A 25,666-nucleotide genomic window follows, 5' to 3' on the forward strand; every position below is an offset into this window, starting at 1 on the left:
AGCATGTCTGAAAAGAAAGTTTGCAACACAAAGCGACGAGATAACGTTGCGAGATTCTCAGGAAATGAACTACGGAAGACAACTCCCAAACATGAGTTGGATCGCAAGACCCACGTGAACACACTGCCCAAGACAACTGTGAACACATGAAAAGTCTTACAACAAAACACTACCGAGTTCGGGATGGGAACCATCATTGCGAATAACGAAGCCATGTGCAAGTCCGTCTGGTACCTTCAGGAATAGCACTTACCTTCTTTTCCTTGAACAAATCAATCAGTGGCTTGGTGTGCTAGGAGATACATATGGAGTGAAGATGATCAGTCTATCAAACCATAGAATACTTCGCACGTGCATGATTGACTTGGGATGATTCCAAAGAAACAATTTAACTTTTCTCGAATTCACGGCGGCAACTTGCATCAGATGCACATGAATTAGAGGAATTTACTTCTTACACCTAACATATACCTTGTGCACAGGACACGAAGACAATGTCTACAAAGTTTCCAGCACTAGCTTAATGTCCAACATAGATCATGGAACAAATTAGAATGTTGCCGATGGGCTCAACAACAATTCATCAAGACACCCATATAAATGGATTTCCACAACTATGTGAGCAAGATAATAGCATTGGTCAGATCAAAGAGTATAATGGTGTATGCTTGGAGAAATCCATGAGTAAACACCGCTACGAAAATCTTTGGTTCTGAGTTTGAGTTGACAATAGCCCATACTCAACTCAAAATTGGACAAGATAATATACGCCACAATTGATCACACGAATCAACCGATGAAAATATCATCTTCCTTCACACTCACACAACAGAAAGATATCCCTTTTAAATGAGCTGAGTTTAGGCGAAGCTTTTATCTTCCAACTCTCCAAGTTGTTGTTTAGCTTAACCAACTAGCTCGGGGTAACCAATACGGATTCTTGGAGAAGGGGTTGGTTTATAGAAAAACCAACTTGATCACGAGCTCTATCATAACAGTCAGGAAACAACCTGGTAATACTTCCGAGAAGATATTCGGAAAATCACGAACCACCGATATATTATTAAGCTCGAGAACAATCTTGCTTTTCAGGGCAAGATGATGTGATCATTAGAACGAGGGATTGACAAAATCCTGACTCATTGATCAAAAGGTGCGCCGTGAAACATGGACTAGGTATCATGGTCAGTCTTAGGATGACGATTCAATCACCATCACCATAAGAGTGAAATTATTGTCCATTAGCTACCAAGCAACAACATTGCTAGGAGTATTGATTTCACACATCATGGTTCACTTGTCGATATTCCGGTTACAACCAACACGAAAACCGAGGAATGAACAATGATAGAGAAAGGTATCACTACATCAAGAGCTCATAAGAGATGGTGCAATTCTCACGACAATCTTGACAAGAGAAGATAATGCTCCAAGATAGAACAGAACAAAAGTTGGGTTAGCATTTCGATCTGCGGAATGCAATTACTTTGACCCAATCCAAGAAATGGATAAAGTACTGGAGTTTGCTTCTCCCGGTCATTCGAGAATAGAAGAACTTGATAAACGAAAAGAATAATAGGCATCGATGACATGGATGCACAACTACTCTTAACTATCCTCTCAATGATGAAGGTCAAAATGCAACTAGATAGGACCAACTCAAGAGCACATGATTTCTTGAGTTATGGATGCATGGATTAGCATGTCGAACAAGTTCAACATAAGTCTTCCAGATAATCCGTGCAGAAGGGCGGAGTAGGCAGAATCACAATATGGAGTAGAGAACTCATCACGAGCACTCTTAATATGATCTTTAGTTCACGAAGGACTTTTGATAGAGATGGTCCATGGTATTGGAAGAATGATATACCACGCACCTTGAGGACTAAAACAAGGTTACTAATCATGCTAAAGGAACTAGCAACACGATTAACAGAGATGAGCAGATTGATCATTGGATTCAAGACCCAGAAATAGAGTACCTACAAGCTATTTAACATCACGATATGTTTTCGAAATGATGGCCAGAACTATCACACTGAAAACCAAAACACATCTAGACTATTGGGTAGCTTTCGAGGTGACATGTTTTCCTAGCACTTCCACAATATCGAGGTAATAAGGTACCTCAACACAATTATTAGTGTGCTTTGTCCGGCCAAAAGACATTAGCTCAGGAGGAGGGAATTTGCAATTGCGTCAGACTATTTGGAAACTTTGGAAAACTCGGACAGCATAACGGCTGTACAGGCATGAAATATGAGGCAACCTGCAAGAAAACTAACAACATAACAGTTGAATTCTTATGGAGATACTGATCCTTGAAGATATCAACTTTCCTATAAGTCTCCAACATAGTAACTCGTCATCCTAATGAATAGATGGGAAAGCCTAATTCTTAATCCCCGTAGAATAAAAAAGAGGGCGACTCAGAATAAGAATGACACAAGGAAAGGAGTAAAAAGAGCCTTACGTTCCTTTCCACAAAAAATTCCCTTATATAACTAAAGAGTTGCTAGACTCAACACCGACCAATTTGGCTTGGTTATCCTACAGGCAGTCAAGCTCTGATACCAACGCTGTCGGGACCCCGATCCTGAGTCATAAGAACCTAGCCTGTAACACATCACATCACTTTGCGGCCTCACGCACGGTAAACTCCACGGCTGCCACCTTACCTTGGCCGGGACCGTTTGCGTCTTTTGGCTCACGTATATGAATATGTTGCTAGCGTTCAAACGACAAAGAACTCGGGTCGACATGACTAGTTATAAACCCCAGCGGTACAACCGTACAGGGACAGGCATACATAACCCAGCAAGGCAGGTGTCGGTCATCAGCGTGTGTAGACGAGTCGTAGCAAGCTACAAGGACTCCATTACATCGCGTGACATTTCCCCGAGGGGACAGACACAGCAGCAAAGAAGGATACATGCCGGTCAATCAATGTGTTCCGAGCAGTAGCAAGCTACTAAGGCTCGATGGAAGCACAAAGAGGCATTTCCCTGTAAAGAGTACTACTAAAGGCAAACAACTAGGTGTCGAATCCCACACATATAATGCATTTCAAACATACACACATTATGCACGATATGTGTAGATACAACATGGCATCACAACATAACTCTATGACTCAAGCATTTATTAAAGACTCTTAAGAGTCAACATGGTATGATATTACAAACAGGGGTCTCGTGACCCAACACTCAAGTCCTACAAGCAACAAGCGGAAGCAATTCATGTCTGAGTACAGACGTCTACTAAAAGTGGCTGGAAGAGCCTGAAAAGCTACTACGACCCTACCAAAGGAGCCAGACCTCTGTCTGGGATTCCCAAGCTATTCCGATCAACATCGAACACGTCGTGTAGAAACCTTTAATGAGACTAAATCTTCTCTGCAAAACATAAATAAGCAACCGTGAGTACAAAGGTACTCAGCAAGTCTTACATCAGAACTATCTACATATGCATCATGTTTCAATGAAAGGATTGTGGGGTTTGATTGCAGCAAGCCAGCTTTGACTCTTGGCTAACCTGTACTACGACTACGAGTTCTTTCTTTGAGGTGGGATAGCGCACACGAGTCCACATATTCACCAATTCAATACCCTACTATGGATCCACTCTCGTCTCCCCACGAGAAGGCCTTCCATAGCACTCACACTTATCTTGCATGTTTTTAAAGTATCCATTTAAGTTGTCTATGTACCACGTAATGTTTCCAAGTAGTCCATAACCATGGACGCGGCTATTCGAACAGATTGAATCACCCTGCAGGGGTATACTTCTTCACACATGCTCCCACCACTTAGCACCATATGCACGTCATGCATCTCAGCAACCTTCAAGCGGAAGCACTGGCGTGGGTGTCGGCCACGACCGTTAACCACACAAGACCCTAGTCCAGGTTTATCGCCTATTTGAGACTGAACCCGCAAGGAAGTCCGGCCGAGGTTTCCTCTCCGGCCCCAAACGATGCGCGCGGGGTTCCCAAGCCCACCATTCGGGTGCCACTTGGTACACCGTGCCACTGTGTATCTACCGTAGCGAAGCCTACCCCGTCGGGCAGAGCTAAACACGGCCGCCAACACTTTTCCTACAAACACCAGAAACTAATTGCAACTCCTGGACAGAGATCTAGGCAATTAATAAGCCGAGCGGGGTCATATTTCAGGGCCCAATGCATGGTAGTATCTTGTCTTGGATAACATACACAGAACTCAGTTCTTAAGGACGGTCCCAATGAGACAACCCGCCATGTACTCCTACATGGCCTCTCATCGCTACCTTTACCAAATCAGATTCACACCTTTACTCTCACACTGTAGAACATGATCACAACCATTCCGATTCATCATCCAGATGGATCAGACCCGACACGACTCTAAGCATAGCAGGCATTGTAAACAAGCATGGATGAGTAAGCACAACAAGGCTCAAGCAGTTGCTACTCATGCTGAGTGGTTTCAACTATTTACTGTGACAAAATCAGGTCATGCAGAGGAATGGGTTCAACTACCGATAACATGCACAGTTGAATCGTGTTTGTCCTAATGCAGTAAAAGAGAGCAGGAGCGAGAGAGTGGGTTTATTTCAATATGCTCAAGGGGGGTTTGCTTGCCTGACACGTCTGAAGATAGCAATGGGTCTTCATCAATGTCAACGATCACATCGTCGGAGATATCGTTTAGCGAGGGGGAACAACACCGACAAACAAGAAAGAACAACAATTACTTCACGGAAATGCAACACTATGATGCATGCTCAACACATGAAATGAAAGGTGGCAGGGTTAATGTGGCTATCATTTCTTAAGGTGAAGCTGGTTTGAATTAGGATTCAAACATCACTTCAAGTCGGTTATTGTTCCGGGTACCCTTTTAATTGATTCGACCTGATGCTCATAACAAATTGTTTCCACATGTACGGAGTTAGTATTTTGAGGTACTGATTTGCATTGACCAATGTTTGAGCATAGTAATTGAAGTGGAAATCAAATAAGTATCAATTTCCAACTCCAAACTATTTATTAAATTTACCCTATTCATCATTTTGCCTATTTGGTGTTGTTAAATTTTTCAAACATGCATGAAAATGCCATAATCAGGTTCCTTGGATTTTTCTGATACTTTTTCATATATAAATTATTTTCATCCGAGTTATATTTTAATTTCTATGATTTTTACAAGTTTTAGGCATTTTCTGGAATTAATTTATAAACAGAAAATCAATTACTGCGTCACTGTGATGTCATCACTGCGTCAGCAGTCAACAGCGCCTGGGCCAGGTCAAACCTGACCAGTGGGGTCCACTGGTCAGTGACCCAGAGCTTAATCCCGCGTTGACCCGCACTAATGGGAGTTTGACCCACGCGTGGGGCCCTATGTCAGCGTCTCTGGGAAGGGGGTTAGTGGTGGCTAATGCCTGGCCACGTCAGGGCTACCGGGGCCTGGCCGGCGGCGACCACGGACGCGGCGGAGGCTCGCCGGAGATGCTCCAAAACGGCCTATGGGGCTCAGTTAGAAGCGCTGAAGGCACTGGGGTGAAGCCCAGGCTCGACCACATCGCACAGGGGGCCCGAAGGGGGGGCTAGGTCACCGGAGTAGCCCCGGCGACGAGCCACGGCGGCTACCGAAACTCGGCCATGGCGAGGCTAGCACTAGAAGGCACGCGAGGAAGAGATTGGGATGGCTACGGCTTTAGGAGAGCTCACTGAGCACGCCGGGGTGCTCGGCAGTGGCTCTCGGGGTTGCTAACCACGATGACACCATGGCCGGCGGCAGGGGCTTCGGCTCCGGCAGATAGCATGGTGGGAGGAAGGGGAGATCGACAAGGGGAGGGGGAAAGTGTCCGGCGGCTCACAGGGAATCGACTGGAGCAGACGACGAGCTCGGGGACACCTTGGTTGGCGCGAATCGACGAGGAAGGTCCGGCGGCCGGAGGTGAAGGGGACGACGGCGATGGCGATGCTCCGTGGCTCGGGTGCTCGGGGAGGTTGACGGCGAGGATCTTCTCGACGAGGCGGAGCTAATGAGCCGGTCAGGAAGGTGAGGGGAAGCCTGAGGCTACGGCTGCGACTAACGGCGGCGACGGCCTCGCTGGAATCCATGGGGGAGGGAGAAGCAGAGGGATAGGGAGAGACTGGAGAGGAGGATGAGCTCGAGGGGGGGTCTGGGGCTTCCACAGCGAGGAGATAAGGACAGGGCGAGCAGGAGGCGGCCAGGGGACGTGGCGGTGCCCGGCGATGCGTCGGGCACGCAGCTGCTTCTCCTCCTGGCAGGAGGAGGAAGACAGCGGTGCCCCTGGTGGGCTGGGCCGCAGGTGAGCACAAGATAAGTTTCTCTCTCTCTCTTTTCCTTTTTTATTTTTATTTCTTTCTGGTAATTAGGATTAGGTTTTAAAGTAAAATGTTTAGATATTTTATAAAACCCTAAATTAGTGTTATGTGACAGTGATAAAAATAAGCAATGCCACATAATAGTTTCAACATTTTGTAAAACTAGGAAGTATTGGAAATCAATTAATTAATTGATTTCAGTGGCTTTTGTGTTTAAAATAAAATTCCAAAAGTATTTTGAAAATATATATCACCCCTGATATTTTCTTTCCAACATTTATCAAAAATGATGGACTTTTATGGAGGCCATTTTGGGTTCATTGATTTGTCACCACTTTGAATTGTTTTGCATATAGAGTTGCTAGGGTTTTTCTCTTGTTTTTCCATTTCACTTCTAATGCAATAATGAAGATATGAGCACAACCTTGCTATTCATCAAAGGGGTAACTAGGGATGTGACAAAACTCTCACTCCATTACTGCACTCGGCGTGGGAACAGTGGAGGCGGCCGTACCGTCTGCCCATGACAAATCTCGCTGGATAACGCCGGACGTACCACACGTGCCCTGCGTCAACCTTACGCGAGAGCCTCATTGGCTAGCCGGCGGGTCCCACAGCCAGACGGGACCTTGCAGCCGGCGGGCCCCTCAGGCGACAAGACAAGACCCTCGTGGGCCCCCTGGCCAGCCGACGAGGCTGTCAGCCGGGTCCCACTCTTGTACCCTTTATCCATATTGTAGGCCGGTGGGTTTGTCAATAAAACCCCCCGGCCCCTCCATGCAGAGGGTCGGTCAACAGATTACACACAAACACACCAACCACATAGGAGAGGTAGAGACGAGCCGGCTGCTCCCTTCTTCCTCCTCCGCAATACAGCTCGAGGAGCAACCTTGTAATCCATCCATATACATCATACACTCCGGCAGGATTAGGGGTATTATCTCCATGGAGAGCCCTGAACCTGGGTACATCGTGTGTTCCATGCTTGTACCAACCTCGCCCCCAGCGCCCTCCGTTGCCACTTCGGTTCTCACCGACTTTAGCCTACCCATGGCATATGTTGTGAGTAGTCACCGACATTTGGCGCCCACCGTGGGGCCAATCGCGGCATCGGCTGGCTTTACGCGCTGGGCAGCGCCCCGCACCTACACCATGGGATGCATGACATCCGGACCGATCTACATGCCCATGGAGCCCACCTTCGATGAGGCAACACCGATAATGATCGACGTCCCACTCCGTCATGCGGATTCGGATGAGGTGTCCGATGACAAGGCGCCTCCTAGCATCGTCATCGCTGCTATGGAGAACCTCAGCGTTCTCTTTAGCGACCTGCGCCTCAACGATGGTCCTCGCTACCTCGGCGAGGACTTCGATGTCGAGGCGCTGTGCGCCACCTTTAGTAGGCTCTCTATCGCTGAGACGCCTACACACGACGTGTACCCTAGCAACGTACTCGTCTTCGACGGCCCTCCGCCGTCTGTGGGGTTCTTCACCCCATACCACATCGCCACCGTCTCCAACGTCATGGAAGTGATGGTCATCGACGCCGACACCAGCACGGCTCAGGGCAAAGCGTCAGCAGACGCTGCTGATCCTGCTGTTGTCACCGCTGACACTCTTCAGGCTGCGCTTACCGGCCTAAAGACACCCGTCGCCGCCTCCACAAACCATAACGATGCACGAGACTTGTTGGAGGAGGCTCGCAGGCAGATCTTGGAGGAGGGTATCACCGTCGCCTCGGCGAAGCGCCGGATGGAGGCTACGCAGCGCGGGTATAACTCTGCATATGGCCTCACTCCGGTTTCCGAGGCCCTTAGCCGGCTTGGGTCGGTCCGCGGCCGCGGCCGGTTCATTGCCGAGATTCTAGGCGGCAAACAGCCCGTCTATGAGACTCCTGCAGCCAACTTGTGGGCGGCACAGGCGGCCATGGCAGAAATGCCAAGCTTGGAGGGCGAGGAGCACGCCTTCCAGGAGAAGCAGGTCAAGGATCTCCTTGACACCGCCAACGAGCAGCAGACCCGTCTTGACCCCGGTCAGGCCCAGTCAGAATCTCCGGGACCCAACCCCGGAGCACGCCACAACCGTAGCGGTCATCACCACGCTGAAGGATCTTCCTTGCAACGCACTTCCGATCGGAAGGGCGAAGGAAGCCAAGACAGGCGCTCCCAGCGCCAGAGAAAGCACACTTCAAGCAGGCGTAGCGGGGGTGACGAGAGAGACTCGGTGTATGAGGTTCCTCGTCTGGGGAGGACCCATGCCACCGGTTCGCAAGGTGCCCTTCCGATCGCGGCTCGGATTGGCGCTCGTGTTCCCCAGGGCGATCAGGATGCCCGCCGGCATCTCAACGCCCTGGCCCAGTCAGCCCTCCTAGAGGAGGACGGCCCATCAGTCCCGCCTGCTTCGGTCCCCGGATCCGAGGGGAGACGTTTCCCCGAGGCTTCACCTTGCCTCGAGATACTCCCAAGTACAACGGCACCGCCAAGCCAGAGGACTGGCTGATCGACTACACCACCGTCGTTGGCATTGCCAGGGGCAACAAACGCGTAGCAGTCCGCTACGTGCCACTCATGTTGGCCGGCTCGGCTCGGACTTGGCTTAACAGCCTTCCAGCCGGCAGCGTCAACTCCTGGGTGGACTTTCAGGAGGCGTTCGTTCGCAACTTCACTGGCACTTAAAAGCGCCCTGGCCGTCCTCGCGAGCTGGCCATGTGCGTCTAGAGGCCCGACGAACCCCTTCGTGACTACGTCACTCGCTGGACGGAGCTTCGCAACTCCTGCGAGGGAGTGCATGAGGTACAGGCCATCTAGTACTTCATCGACGGTTGCCGAGACGGCACTCTCCTCAAGCACAAGCTCATGTGCTCCGAGCCCACCTCTCGGGCGGTGCTCATGGCCAAGGCGGACAAGTACGCCACGGCCGCCTCCATGATGCGAGTCAAGGTGACCGCCTCGGACAAGGCTGTCCCCACGCCGGCTACTCCCAAGACGGCTGGAGACAATCGAGGTGGCCAGAACAGCAACAAGTGCAAGGTGGATCAGCTAGATTTGCAGTCCAACAACAAGTTGGTAGCCGGCATGGAGGGTGAGGCGTCGGCTTCTCAAGCCGGCTCTCAACGGAAGCGTGCCAACAGGGGCAACTGGTTGCCCAAGCAGACCTTCGAGCAGCTGCTTAACGTTCCCTGCAAGATGCACTCTGGGGCACAGCCTTCTACCCACACCCTGCGGTGATGCATTGGTCCGATAGGCCCATCACATGGAGTTGGGTCGACCATCCTGCGGTGATGCCCAACCCGGGCTCATACGCACTCGTCCTCGACCCCACCTTCGCCTCCAAGAGGCTCATCTGCCGGTTCTCCCGGGTGCTGGTCGATGGCGGCAGCAACATCAACATCCTCTACCTCGACACTCTCCGCAAGCTCGGGCTCAAGGAGAAGGACGTCCTGCAGACCATCACTGTCTTCCACAGCATCGTGCCGAGGCAGTCCTGCTCGCCTATCGGAAAAATCCAGCTGGACGTCCTCTTCGGCGACAAGGCTCACTTCCGCCGCGAGTCCATATGGTTCGAGGTAGTGGACCTCAGCAGCCCGTATCACGCACTGCTGGGCAGACCGGCTCCGGCCAAGTTCATGGCTATCCCCCACTACGCCTACCTAAAGATGAAGATGCCGGGTCCAAAGGGCATCATCACCATTGCTGGCGACTACAAGAAGTCGCTCGAGTGTGCACAGGACAGGAGCCGCCTGGCCGACGCCATGGTGATTGCTGAGGAGAAGAGACAGATCGACTGGCTCATGGCTCAGGCTACCGAGCAGCCGGCGATCCCTTCTCTTCCGCCCAGTCAGCCGGCGAAGGCTCCTTCAAGCCGGCTAAAGAAACCAAGCAGGTGCCACTCGACCCTGCAAACCCCAAGCAGTGTGTCACCATCGGGGCTGGCCTCAGCCCCAAATAGGAAGGCAAGCTCGTCGACTTCCTCCGTGAGAATTGGGACATCTTTACATGGTCCCCCAAACACATGTCGGCTGTTCCGAGGAAGTACGCCGAGCACAAACTTCACGTGCGACCGCATGCAAAGCCGGTAAAACAACCTTTGCGCCGCTTCACCGAGGGGAAGCGACGCACCATTGGAGAAGAGATTACCCGGCTCCTTGCAGTCGGCTTCATCATGGAGGTTTTCCACCCGGACTGATTAGCTAATCCAGTCCTGGTGCTGAAGAGGAACAATACATGGAGAATGTGTATCAACTACACAAGCGTGAATAAGGCCTGTCCGAAAGACCCTTTCACGTTGCCTAGGATAGATCAAGTGATCGACTCCACTGCAGGTTGCGAAATGTTGTCATTTTTGGATGCTTATTCAGGCTACCATCAAATCAAGCTGGATCCAACTGATCGCTTGAAGACCTCCTTCATCAGGCCCTTCGGGGCCTACTGCTACACCACCATGACGTTCGGTCTGAAGAACGCTGGTGCGACATTCCAATGATGCATGCAGCAGTGCCTACTGCCACAAATCCACAGAAACATCCACGTCTATGTGGATGACATCATCGTCAAGACGAAGCAGCATTTCAGCCTCCTCGATGACTTGTAGGAGACGTTCGCCAACCTGCGCGAGTACAAGATCCGGCTCAACCCGGAGAAGTGCGTCTTTGGGGTTCCAGGCGGCAAACTCTTGGGGTTCTTCGTGTCCGCTTGTGGCATCAAGGCGAACCCCGAGAAGATCGGCACCATCAAGCGGATGGTGAAGCCGGCTTGGATCCTAGACGTGCAAAAGTACGCCGGCTGCCTGGCGTCCCTTAGCCGGTTCGTCAGCCAGCTCGACGAGAAGGCCCTTCCACTCTACCAGCTCATGAAGAAGATGACGAAATTCGAGTGGGACGACCAGGCGGACGAAGCCTTCCGTGACCTCAAGCGGGTCATGTCGAGCCTGCCAATCTTGGCAGCGCCGGCTAAAAGGGAACCCATACTCATATACATTGCAGCGACCACTCGCGTGGTTAGCGTAGTGCTGGTAGTTCAATGCAAGGAGGAGGGCAAGGTACGGTTGGTGCAACGCCCTATCTACTACCTCAGCGAGGTCTTGTCCCCCTCCAAGTAGAACTATCCCCAGTACCAAAAAATGAGTTATGGTGTTTACCTGGCTGCAAAGAAGTTGAAGCAATACTTCCAAGAGCATGCTATCACTATGGTGAGCACTGCTCCACTTTTAGAAATCATGGGCAGCCGTGATGCAACTAGAAGGATCGCCAAGTGGTCATTGCCATGGAGGATCACGATATCCGCTACGAGCCTCGCACCACCATCAAATCTCAGGTGGTGGCTGACTTCCAGGTCGACTGGGCTGAAACCCAGTTTGATCCACCACCTCTAGACTCCACCCGTTGGTGGATGCACTTCAATGGCTCGAAGATGCGGACTGGTCTGGGAGTCGGCATCGTCTTGACGTCTCCGAAAGGAGACCAGCTCAAGTATGCTCTCCAGATCCACTTCGCCGCCTCCAACAACGTCGCCGAGTATGAAGCACTCGCTCATGGCCTCCGGCTCGCCAAGGAGATTGGCATCTGTCGGCTCATCTGCTTCAGTGACTCAGACCTCGTGGTGCAGCAAGTTTCTGGCGAATGGGACGCCAGGGACACCAACATGGCAAGCTACCACTTCCTCATCTAGCAGCTCAGCGGCCCCTTCAAGGGTTGCGAGTTCCACCACGTTCCCAGGGCGGACAACGAGGCGGACGAGACACTGGCCAAGATTGGTTCCATGAGACAGGCTATCCCAACCGGCGTCTCCCTCGAGCAGCTGCACAAGCCGTCTATCAGGCCGTCTCTAGAGTCGGCATCAATTTTCGTGCCGGATGATTCTTTGGTGCAAGCGTCGTCGGCTCCACTAGCTACGTCGGCTATAGCTCCTGTGCCGGCTACGCTGGCTCTGCTGAATCCAATGCCGGCACCAGCTACGACCACTTCGCCGGCTACAACAACAAATCTGGCTCCGCCCTGCCTCGAATCATGTCGTCTCGACACCCAGTGGGTGGACGTCATGGAGGTAGACGGCGAGCCAGCCGCCACCACGGCATCAGAGACACCTTATCTGGAGCCCACGACTACTGCTTCATCAAGCACGGGGGCTGCAGAAGCCCCCGACAGTCAGGTCGAGGCGGAGCCAGCCCTTGTGTCGGCTTCGTCATGGGCTCAACCCATCCTGGCCTTCCTCCTTTGCGGCGAACTTCCTCAAGAGGAGGCAGAGGCAAGGCAGATCCAGCACAGATCTGCAGCCTACGCCATCATCAATCGGGAACTGGTTCGGCGTAGCGTGACTCGCGTGTTCCAACGCTGCGTCGAATCAGAAAAGGGACAGGAGATCCTTAGAGACATTCACCAGGGGGAGTGTGGGCATCATGCCGCCTCTAGAACCCTGGTGGCAAAGCATTCCGCCACGGATTCTACTGGCCCACAGCCCTCTAGGAGGCCGTGGACATGGTCAACAAATGCGAGGGCTGCCAATTCTTTGGCACGCAGAGCCACATGCCGCCTTCGGCCCTCAAAACCATCCCCTTGTCATGGCCTTTTGCCGTTTGGGAGTTGGACATGGTGGGGCCGTTCAAGACGGCTCGCGGTGGCATGACTCACCTCTTGGTGGCCGTCGACAAATTTACCAAGTGGATCGAGGCTAGGCCTATCAAGAAGCTTGATGGCCCCACGGCTATCAAGTTTATCACGGACATCTCTGTCCGATACGGCGTCCCCCACAGCATCATCACTAACAATGGCACTAACTTCGCCAAGGGCGCTTTGGCGCTCTACTGCTCCAAGGTAGGCATCCGGATCGATCTGGCATCAGTGGCACATCCCTAGTCCAATGGCCAGGTGGAGAGGGCCAATGGCCTAATCCTAGCCGGCATCAAGCCAAGACTGGTGGCACCACTTGTCAGGTCAGCCGGCTGCTGGATCGAAGAATTGTCGGCTCTACTATGGAGTCTCCGCACCACGCCCAACCGGTCAACCGGCTTCACTCTGTTCTTTCTAGTATACGGGTCCGAGGCCATCATCCCTACGGATATCGAGTTCGACTCGCCTCGGGTCACCCTGTACAAGGAAACAGAGGAAAAGGAGGCAAGAGAAGACGGTGTTGATCTCCTCGAGGAAGCAAGGGACCTAGCCTTGAGCCGGATAGCCATCTATCAACAGAAGCTGAGATACTACCATAGCAAGAAGATCAAGCCTCCCTCTTTCAGAGAGGGAGACCTGGTGCTCAGAAGAATCCAGCGCACAGCCGGCCAACACAAGCTCTCATCCCCATGGGAGGGACCCTTCATTATTAGTAGGGCATTCCACAACAACGCATACTACTTTATCAATGCCCAGAAGCTAAGGAAGCGCAAGAGGGACAACTCCGACCAGGAGATGGAACGTCCATGGAATGCAGCGTTGCTTCGCCCGTTCTATTGCTAGAAGGCAAGTATCAAACATGGAAAGAGCATGCACATATGTATCTTTCTCCCTCTTCAGGGATTTCTAATGAATGCAATGAAAAGAGCATGCGCATATGCTTATTTTTAAATTCATATCTAGAGTGCTCACTCTGTGAGTCCCTTGTCGGCTCTTATAAGCTCGGGGGCTCGCTAGCCACCCGGATGACTTCCTTATGTTGTAGAAAAACACATAGTATACGTCGGACCGATCCCTGGTCACCTCGTAACAGCTACAGACCGGCTCCCGGCTGTCCGGCTAGCGAGGCGACGCCAGGTAAGGCCGGATACATGTAAAGTTTGACTACAAAAAGGTTGTCGGCTCGGGTTGGCTTGATCTTTTTACGATCTCATTCTAGCCGGCCTCTGCTGGTTTATGTCTGAATCTTTAAGTCTTGACGGCTTCGAAAAATCTAAGTCCTATATTCTCAAAGTCAGAAACCTCGACCCAGTCACAGACCGGCTCCCGGCTGTCGGGCTGGCGGGGTGGAAACTTGGGGGTAGAAGGGTTGGAGAAAAAGAAGTCAAGCAGGAACCAAAAGACAAAGATATAAAACAACACGCATGGCATTACGAATATAATGTTCAATCCATACATTCAAAAAACATTGGCCCACGGCCGAAGTTCATTACACCCCCCAATGGGTGGAACTGTTGGACTGACAAAATAATTGCAGACAACAAAAAGAAAGACAGGATCGGCTAAGGGGCTGCGGCCTCGTCGGTCGCCCCGGCTGCTGCTCCTGAAGTGGTGGCTCCACCATCGCCGGCTTCTCCCGAGACGGTGGCACCGTCTCCGCCGCGAGTGCTTTCGGCTCTGTCTGCGGCGGAGTCGGCATACGCCTCATCGCTGGAAGCGGCGTTCTCCTCTTCACGGGCCGCCTCGTCGGAGCTGCCATCGGCGTCATAGGGCTGAAGGCCATGCAGATCCTCAGGGATCACATTGCCGCCTTCACCCCGCTCCAAGTTGAGCTCATCCCAGGCGGCGTACGAGGCGATGTCGCTGGCCCTCACGCGCAACTCCTCCTCCATGGCCTACAGCTCCCCCTCCGAGCCGTCGCGCTGAGCGACGAGCTTGCCCAAGTCCAGGTTTCGGTACCAGGACTTGGCCAAGCGCAGAGCCATGTAGGCTCCAGCACGCGCGGCCGAAGCTCGCCAGGCGTCAAGACGATCTTCGCCAGCCGCAAGCCATCGGGAGAGCCGGCTCATCGACGTCGGCTCCACGCCATCAGGCCAAAGGGCCCTCACCATCGATGACCCGACAACGTGGAGCCTAGTCATGGACTGGCCCAGGGCATGCAGGTGGGCTCTGAGGCCCACCCTGATCTCCTCCAAGCTCCAGCCGGAGGTAACATCTACCTCCTGCCCGGCCGCGCGGCGCTCCTCGCGGCTCACCTCGACGGCCGTGTCGGCCGCGTCCCGTGCCTCAGGGAAGAGGCCTGAGATAGGGGAAGGGACGCAAAGAAGAGTGAGAAAAGGAGGCGGCAAAGAAGAAAATTCAAGACAAAACAAAAGAAGACTCACGGTCGAAATGGCTATCAGTCTCATGAGCGCCCTCCAGGGCCTCAAGCTCCCGCACCTTGCTCGCTTGGGTGAGGCGGGTGACTTCCTCCTGGAGGGCCGCCGTCGTGTCCAGCGCCTTGGCCAGCTGTGCCTGCTTCTGGATCAGGGTTTCCTCCTTCTCCTTCAAGGCAGCGTCCTTGAGCTTCATCTCCTCGAGATGAAGCGTCTTAAGACGCTCCACATTGGCAGTATGGGAGGCGTCCTTCTCCTGCAGGGAGGCGCGCAGCTGCTCCTGCTCAGCCTGGCGGGCCGCCTCGAGCTCCTTCTTCTCCGCGTGGAGAAGAGTCAGCTGCTGCTGGAGCCGGCCGTCCACCTCGTGCAGGGCGTCCCGCTCCACGGCGGCCTCGCCCAGCCGGGCCTCAAGTTCGGCGATCTGGCCATCAGCCGCGTGGTTTTGAACCCGCAGCGTGTTGTAGGCTTGCACCTGGGCATCATAAAGATCCTACAAGGCAATGAAGAAGCAAAAGTAAGATTCGGCCTGGTTAAATTATAACCAGCCTGATTCTCGGGGGCTACACCCAGTGGGTGCGCTAGCGCGCCCCCACTAAAAAAGCAAAGGAAGGGATAAAGCTCAAAGAGACTCGGCCGGCCCGACTCTCGGGGGCTACAGCTAGTGGGTGCGCTAGCGCGCCCCCACTGATTCAAGAAGAAGAAAAGAAAAATCGAAGATAGAGACGAGACACTTACCCTAGTGCGCTCCTCCAAACGATCCAGATCGCTGCCCACCATGCGGGCCGCCTGGTCCACCTTGTACCGGCTGCTGGCAAACATCGATACCAGCTCCGGGACATCGTGGAGCACGGTGCCTGCGGGCAGCTTCTAGCGCTCCAGATTGGCCGCTCGCCAAGCCTTCATGGGCCGGCTCCTAACTTTGGGGCCGGCTCCCGGAGCAGTCGGGCCAAGGTTCGAGACGACGATGGTGCCGTCTCGAGGTGCTGACATGGCCGCCGGCTCCGCCGATGCCCCAGCCGACGTCGTCTCCTCTGCAACAGGTGGATGGGCCGCATCGGGCGCATCCATGTTCACCCCTAGGACATCTGGAGCCACATCTGGTGCGTCTAGGTTCAGTTCCGGCGCGTTGGCCGCCACCTCAGCCTCAGGTGAATCAGGGATCACCTCAAGATCCACCAGCACGGAGGCGTCCGGCTCGGAAGGACGGGCCTCCTCGGTCCTCGGGGCCGCCTCGCTAGCTGGCTCCTCTACGCGATCATGCGTGGAGGGGTCATGTCTAGCCTTTGTGCGCCTCTCCGCCGGCTTCTCGGCCCGGCTGGGCCGAGACTGGCCCTCGGCCATCTTCTCCGAGGCCGCATCCCAGCGGCGGGTGGATTGCTCCTCGACCTCCTTCCGGGCAGCGTCGGTCGCTGCCCAGCCGGCTCACTCAGCAGCGGAGGCGGTATATTCCTCCACATCCTCCGCCTCCCAGCCAAGCGAAGCTTTGAGGAACACAACTTCACACAAGACAAAGTAAAAAGAAGGAAAGGGAACCTTACCCCACGACGATGGGCACCTGCCTCCTACCGCCACCAGCACGGCGCTTCTTAGCGCCGCCTGCTCGTGCTCCGGCTAGAGGACCCGTCGCGGCTCGCTTGGGAGCCGGCCTGGAAGCTGTGGCACCCTTGCCCTTCTTCCGAGCCGCCTCGCCAAGACCGGCCGCCTCGGCTTTATGATGCCGTCCGCGCGTCAGAGGCGGGCTGGTGACCTCCTCCACCTCGTCGGAGTCTTCCTCTAAGGCTGCATCAGATAGGGAGGAGGGAGTCTCATCATCATCCGTCCAATCTACAATGGAGGGCCTCAGATGCTCACCAGATGGCTTTGTCCCCTCCGACTCCAGCGCATCCTCCGAACCTTCGGAAGCGGCAGAGCGGGACTCGATCATGCCCTCGTCCTCGATCTCCGAGGCGTCAGACGTTACCACGTCGGGGGTAGGCGGGTTGAGTGCCTGCAGCTTCTCAAACACCTACGCGTTGGAGTTGGCGGCTGGCTCAAAAAGATGACTGACCACAAGAAAAACAGCAGGAACAGATGCAACGAAAAATGCTTACCACCGGAGGCGGACGGGGCCTGCTCTAAGGGGCCATCCCCCACGCCCAGTTCCCACTGTCGTCCATGCAGGCGATGGAGATCTGGTTCACCCCCCGCGCCACTGCGCTGGCGGTGAAGCTCATGGTGGAGGTCCGGCAGGGGTCATACCGGCCATTCATCTAGCAGACCAGATGAGGCCGCCTCTACAGAGGCAGGATCCTGCGGGTGACCATGGTGGTAAGCTGGTCGCGGCCTGATACGTCCCCAACGTATCTATCATTTTTGATGGTTTCATGTTATTATCTTGTCAAACTTTGGATGTTTTCCATGCCTTTTATTTATTTTTTGGGACTAACTTATCAACTCAGTGCCAAGTGCCAGTTCCTGTTTTTTCCATGTTTTTGACCCTTTATGATGCTCTCGTTGTGCTTCAATGCTTGTCTTTTATGTGAGCATCATTGAATTATCAATGCCTAGCTAAGGGCGTTAAACAATAGCACTTGTTGGGAGGCAACCCAATGAATTTATCTTTTTCTTTCTGTTTTTTTGCATCCACACCATCATAATTCTGTTGTGATTGTGTTTTTTGTGTTTCTTTTTGTGTTTCATCCAAGTAAAACCTTTATGACTAGTCTTGGTGATGGTTGTTTGATCCTGCTGGAAAAAGACAGAAACTTTTCGCTCACGAGATGATTTTTAATTTTTATTCAGAAACATTTTTTGAGTTGATTCTTTTTACTGCTGGTTGATATACCTTTTGCCCAGGCAGTCGTAATTTTTCAGATTTTCTGAGGTACCAGAAGTATACGAAGTATACATATTGCTACAGACTGGTCTATTTTTGTCACACCCTGTTTTTCATCACAAGTATTTTATGTTGCAAAAATCAGAGCTTGTTAAAACTTTTTCAAATAATGTTGTGAGTGCAATGTCAGCCCTTGTATGAGTGAGTGCTTGCTTGATTGATGACTCAAACCCATGAAAAACTTATTATTTTGCTCTCTTCAAAAACCCTTTTTCCTTTATATCAAGATCACCTTCATCATGTTGGGATACACTACTAGCTCATGAAGCCACGTGGCACTTCCAACCAAAGTTGGTGATCTGATCCAGATATTATTTTCATTCATTAAAAACATTAATTGGAGATTTAAAATATTATTTTCCTATTTTATATTTATGTCTGTTTCTAAGGCCAGGAATGATATTCCCACAAGGAAAATTGCTTTCCTGCCTTAGAAAATTTTCAGTAAATTCATGGAAGCTCAAAAGGACATATATTTTCCATATATAAGATTTTTCAACCCTATTTTATATTATTATTATTTGAGTAAAACCCTGAAAACCATTTATGTCTGTTTTAACTTTTTGAGATGTTTCCAAATGGAATGATCTCAATAAATTCCCATTAAATTACAGGAGCCCTCCCAAGCCATATTAGGTGCTCACATAAAATCTCACCTTGATCCAAGGTGGGGAAGTGCACCTAATAAGCCCAAAACCCTCTCTGTCCAGAGTAGAGTTGGAACAACTCTACATTGCAAAGTTTCTTCAATCGAGCTGAAACTTTGCAGAGGTGTTTGACACCCCAAATGAGGACTCCACACCAAAAATGGGATTTGTGAGACTCTGTTTGGCCACACTCCCTTTGTAAAGGACAGTCCTGGTCATTTTGAGGCATTTTCAAGTTTACAAAGCTAAACTTGTTCAGTGGGGCTCAAATTTGGTGAAACCCCATGTTTTTACCCCAAGACCAAACCTGTTAAGTTTCAGTTCCAGTGGTGGAGTGGAAGCACCCCAAGTCACTGTCGAACACCTATTGACAGGAAGGTAAAAACACTCCTAGCCACTGTTTTACCCAATGTCAAAGCCCCAAACTTGGTGAGGAAGAGGCCCAGAACACACTGAGCACCCAGTCAACCAGCCCCTCCCCAACTCGAAGCACAAGTGACAAGATCTTCAATTTAAGCCACAGGCCAGTACTGGCAACACTAGTGTTCCTTGCCTCCTTGACCAGCTCGTGCTCCCACTAGCACACAACGGCTAGGCACACTCCCAGCAACACTCAAGACATGGAGGACACGTCCCAAAGGGCCCCAGAGCGCGCCAACATGCCGTGGCATGCCAAAACCGCGCTCTGGACGCGCTACAGAGAACCTCCAGCGAGGGGACGTCGCCCCGGCCAGTTCCAACCCCCCCCCCCCCCCCCCGAGTAATGTCCAAACACTTCCCCGACACCCCCTCTGTGCAAAGCTACCATCAGGGGCCCCCTCTCCTCACGCAAGAGCTCAGGCGACGCGTGCCCGTGCGCGGCCGAGCATGCACGGTCGCTGCAGCTCGACCCCACTCGCTTTCCCTCTGCGACCGATGCACCAGGAGGTCCTAAACGACGTCCCGAACCCGTGGTTTCGCGGCCAGCACCTCACTGTGCTCGCACGCGTGCCACGGTGAGTCATTGGCGCGCCCGAGTCCGCTCACCGCCGCTGGCCTATAAATAGGTCCCCCCGGCACCCTAGCACCCTCCAGGCAGCTTCAGCACAACCACTAGACTCCCCCTGGCCGCCCAATCGAGCTCGCAGAGCCCCGGTGCTCGAGATCGACCGAGGCCCCTCCGCCTCGGAGCTCCGACCGATCTCCGGCTACACGTCGGCTCCTGCGCTGCCCGACCTCCCATTGCACTCCCCTTGACGCCAGGATCATTTCCACCAACTCCCCCGAGCGAATCCGTGCCCCTAGCTACTAGCTCGACGCCAACCCGAAACCTTTCCGCCACGGCCACCTCGTCGCCGGCGACCCAGTCCACCTCCGGTGACGTCCCGACCACGAGCAGGTAGGCGGAGGAACGAGGGACCCATTCCCGCTCCTAAATTGGCCTGAGGACAACGGTAGCCTCGCCGGCGCCCGTCTCCACCTCTCTGGAGGTAGGAGAAGGACCCGACAGGTGGAGCCCACCTGTCGGTGTCCTGGGGCAGCCAGCGCGCGCAGCCGCTGACACTGACCCCAGGGGCCCGCAGGTCAGGTTTGAACCTGGCCCGCGCACGCCTGGTGGCCGGTCTGCTGGCTGAGCCGACTGGGTCTCCCCCTGGCCTTTTTCTTTTATTTATTAACCTGCAACTTAAATGATTTTTATAAAAGTATTTAGCCAGTAGAAAAATATGATTCTTCCACCAACAATTTTCTAAAAATGTGTAGTATTTGATTCTGTAGAGTTTGACATTTATCAAAAACAGAATCTGTTTTGGTATAATAAAATGATATTAAAAGCATTTGTTTGCTCCTGTTTTCTTTCAAATGAATATGCTTAGCTAATAAAAACCATAGGAAACATTTTTCAAAATAATAAACTAAATTTATTCAAGCTTTGCAACATTTTTAAAAGCACCTGGTGATCTGTTTTGGTGTGAGCTATTATTTATTTATTCCTTTCTCGACGGTAGAGTTACCGAGTGACAGAGGATCCGGAGCGGAAGACCTCGAAGACCCCGGATACCTAGCTGACCAAGGCAAGAAGCCCTTTGAACATGACTTGAGCACAAACATTGTTGCATGCTTGTATAAATGGTATTTTCCCGTTGCATGTGATCACGATGTCGGTTCATCAATGTGGTGATGGCACCGGAGGCTTCTTCAAAGCCCTTGCATGTTGATGATGTTATTCATGTGGCTCCTCGGAGCACAAACATGATGAGCTTGACCCTACCACTCATGAGGATCATGCTACTGTCATGTTGACTAGTAGAGTAAGATCATTGCATTGAGCTTGACCCTACCCCCCTTGAGGGTCATGTTATACCATGTTGACAAGTAAAGATAGAAGCATATTATCATGAGCATGATGATGAGTTAAATAAAGAGTTTATGAAAACCCCGTCGGGTGCCACTAATGCCCGAGGGTGATGATGAGTTGGTGATCACTTTTGGTGAAGTGATGCACCGGTGTTTTTGTGTGAGTATGGTTTCGGAAATGGGATTAGATTTATGATGTGTCGACCGTCCCAACCTTACCAGCACGACGACGATACCCCTTTATGGGACGGGGCTTTGTTGATTACTCTGGTCGGTTCTAGCAAAGAGCCACATTACAAGTGGCGGGAGTGATCGGTGTCACTCTCGTGATGGGGTCGTGCCAGGTAGGACGACTATGCCATTATTATGAGTTCCACGCACACCGTTGGTCCCCGCATGGTTGATACTGTCCAGAGTCGGTGCTCGTAAGACATACAACATGTGGGTTGGGTACCAATCGAGTGGACCTCTTTGTCTAGTATCGTCAGGGGAAAGATGGTGATCGGGTACTTACCTCGGGTATATGTGATATACCGCGAGTCATGGATGACGCGGAAGTTTCCCGTTTCTCGTGGGTCCAGCGTACTACCTCTCAGAGTGTAAAATATTCGAATAGCCGTGTCCACGGTCAAGGACAGTTGGGTGGTGCTGCTTAAACTACGTCCAGCGTTTCCGCATAAACCAAGTGTGTGTGTGTGAGTTCGGTGAATGGTGTTAATAACCGGAGTTACTTGAGAGTAATAATATGACCAAGTTCGGTGACTTGGCATATAGGGTAAACCCGGATGGTTTAGCCCCCATTAATACATTGAGGTTATGACAAGTCCGATGACTTGGCATATAGGGTGAACCCGGTGTGTTCAACCCTTAGCAGATATGTTGATATCTGTAACCTGTTCTTCAAGAGTAATTCTTTAACTTGTTGCATATACCTGATCATTCCACCAAATTGCATTCCACCATAGATACTTGTTACTATTATTCTTCGTTATCAATGTTCATATCATGGGTTGTTTGCGAGTACATTCAAAGTACTCATTGGCTTGCCACTGGTTATATTATTGACCAGACATGGAAGGACCGGAGTTTAGAGACGAGTACGCCGTCGGAGACGAACTTGCGATCTAGGACGCTTCCAAGTCAGAATGCCTGTCGGTGTAGGCTTGATGGCATGGGCACCGCTTAGCCCTTACGAGTTTCCGCTACTCAATGTATCTGTTTATTTGGCTTTAGGCCCCACTCTTGAACCCGACCTTCTGGTCGTTCGATGTAATAATTTCGGTACTTGGATGTAAGACTCTATTATTCAGTATCTGTGTTCAGTGAACATTGATCCTTGGGGTCACTGGGCACGGCGAACTCGACTTGCTAGTCGGGGTCCCCACAGAACTGGTATCAGAGCCATCCTGACTATAGGAAGCCTTAGATAGCATGGATGTTAGCCGAGAACGTTAGAACGCCAGCCTTGCACAAACTTTTGCACATACAACCTTCTGACCTCTCTCCTATGCCTTGTAGATGGCTTCCGTACCTGAGACGCTTCTGGAGACCGGCTTTCCACTACTCCTGATGGATTGTCTCGAGAAGTGCCACGTACGTCGCACGCCCATCTTCCTCTACCACGAGCACTGGGTCAACGCCGACACTAAGGAATATCATGTGGATGTGATAGTGAAGGCTAATGACTCCCCGTCTAGTTGGTTCTTCGAAGGACCACAGATGGGAGAGCTGATGTTGGCAGTGGAGACGGCCGCACGAGAGGCGCTCGTGCGTCTCCGCAGCATCCTCCCTGAGATGGCTAATGAGCCTGTCACTCGTCACCTACCTTTCATTAGGGAAGGAGAGGATGGGAGTTGGACACTCACCCCAGCCATGGAGGATGGGATGCCATTAAGGTTTTAGACCTACTTCAGCCTCTCGTCGGACACCCTGACGCACTTCCTGGTTAAGGAATCAGCCAAGCTTCGCCAAGAGTTGCACCTAGTCAAGGGCCTACTCCACACTGAGAAGATGAAGAATCGCAAAGTAAAGAAGGCAGGCGCACCTGAAGGGAGGACAGTTGTTGCTGCTAGGGGTGGTGTGTTACCCATCCAGGCAGTCCCTCTTCAGAGTCACCGCCTGACAGCGGAAGAGTACACTGAGATCTTCGCCGCCTCGCCTAAGAGACGTCGTGATGTGCGGATTCTTTCTTCCACTCCTATAAAGGAAGAAGATGTTGATGAAGACGAGGACGAAGATGAGGATCCTGTTGAGTCCGCCTTTGAGACTGAGCAGTCAGCCGCATAGGATTTAGCGTAGGCAATTAGGAGTACCCCAAGCATAGGGTATCCATGTATCCGTTTTTAATTTACGTATGTGTGCTTGATGTAAGCCACCTATTGCCTTAGGCAGCCTGTAAGTGACTACATCACCTAGTTTTTATGAATGCAATTTCCGTTTTTCAAAAACTTTGGTTTTAAAAACCTTGCACTTGCACGTATCGGACCCCCCTCTTACTAGGAGCGAATCCTTGTATTCCCGAGCAAGGTGGCATTTTGACCTGTCTGCTTCTATGACAGGATGGTGAACGCAACCCGCAACAGCACCTTCGGCAACCCCGGCGCCGGCTCCTCAGGGACGCCGCAGGGAACCGAAGGAGGAGCTCACGCTGGAGGTCACCACGAGCAGCCTAGAGACCTTCCGCCACCACCTCCTCCTGAGAACTTGACGATGGCTCAGTTCCTTCAAGCTCTTCGGGAGGAGCGTCAAGCCAGCAATGCCGCTATTCAGCAGCTGACTCAAGTCCTGGTGGACAACCCGCCGTGGAATGGTAATGGCGGTAACCGCTCTACTCTTTCTGAGTTCATGCGGACTATGCCCCCCATATTCACGGAGACGACTGAACCACTGGACGCCGATGACTGGCTCCGCACCATTGAAGACCTCCTTGCGCTGGTCAACTGCACCGACGATCATGAGAAGGTCCTTTATGCTTCTCACTGTCTCGGAGGCACCGCCAGGGCATGGTGGGATGGATTTCAGATCATGCGGATAGGGCAAGTCATCACTTCGGTGATGTTCAAGGAAGGATTTCGCGCGGCTCACATTCCACCTGGACCGATGACCATTAAGAAGCGGGAATTCGGAGCCTTGAGGCAGGGTAGTGGAACTGTTAAGGAGTACCTGTAGAAGTTTAACCTCTTGACGAGGTACGCGCCCGAAGATGTTAACACTGAGGCCGCTAAGGTGGAACGCTTCATGGAAGGGTTACAGCAGTCCCTGCAATACCAGCTGGTGGTTTGCGACTGCCAGACTTTCAGCGAGTTGGTTAACAAGGCGCTTATGCTAGAAGACAAGCGTCGTGCGATGGACGACACCCGCAAGCGCAAACTGATAGGCAGTGGAGGACCCAGTAACACAAGACCAAGATCATGGTAGTCAGCACCTGCAAGACCCAACTTTCAGCAGCAGCAGTACAAGCACCCGGTGTTCCGCCAGAATTATCAGCCTCAGCAGCAAGCCAAGCCAGTAGTCAACCCGCCGAACAACGGTGGAGTCAAGACCAACCCTCCAGGGCAGGTCACCTGCTTTGGGTGTGGTCAGACCGGGCACTATTCCACGCAGTGCCCCAACAAGAAGCCCGACGCACCGCGTCCCAATGCACCCAACCCCGGTCAAGGTGCACCAGGAAGGAACCAGGCCCCCCGCAGCCAGCAGTTCAATGGCAGGGGCCGGATCAATCACATCACTGCAGAAGAGGCGCAGGAAGACCCGGACTGCATTCTGGGTACGTTCCTCGTCAACTCAACTCCAGCAACAGTGTTTTTTGATTGTGGTGCCTCGCATTCTTTTGTTACTCAAAGGTTTGCGGAGAAGTGTGGTTTAAAACCCACTCTACTCCGTGGACAGATGGCAATTCAACCCCGGGAGCAGTGTTGAGGACCAACCTAGGGTGTAGAAGGGTCGAGATAGTTATCAATGGATCGAGTTTCTTGGCAGACCTCATTGTGCTTAAATCGCAAGGTGTAGAAGTAATCCTCGGCATGGATTGGTTGGCCAAGCACCAGAGTCTTTTGGACTGTACCAACAGGGCCATTACCATGACAAGCAACCAAGGGGTCAAGGTCAAGTTTGTCTCCGAGCCAGTATCGGCTCAAGTGCCTCGAGTCAACAGTCTATCCGAGGTAGAGCTTGATCAAGTGCCTGTAGTATGTGAATACCCGGACGTCTTTCCTGACGAGCTACCCGGAATGCCTCCCGACCGAGACATCGAGTTCATCATCGAGCTCATGCCCGGATCAAGGCCTATATATAAAAAGCCTTACAGGATGGGTTCCGAAGAGCTGGCAGAGCTGAAGAAGCAGCTGGATGAGCAACTCAGGAAAGGGTTCGTCCGTCCGAGTGCATCACCTTGGGGATCACCTGTTCTATTTGTTTCAAAGAAGGATGGTACCATTCGACTCTGCGTCGATTACCGTTCTCTTAATGAAGTCACAATTAAGAACAAGTACC

Source organism: Hordeum vulgare, chromosome 4H (genome assembly GCF_904849725.1).
Source record: "Hordeum vulgare subsp. vulgare chromosome 4H, MorexV3_pseudomolecules_assembly, whole genome shotgun sequence".
Taxonomy (NCBI): Eukaryota; Viridiplantae; Streptophyta; class Magnoliopsida; order Poales; family Poaceae; genus Hordeum; species Hordeum vulgare.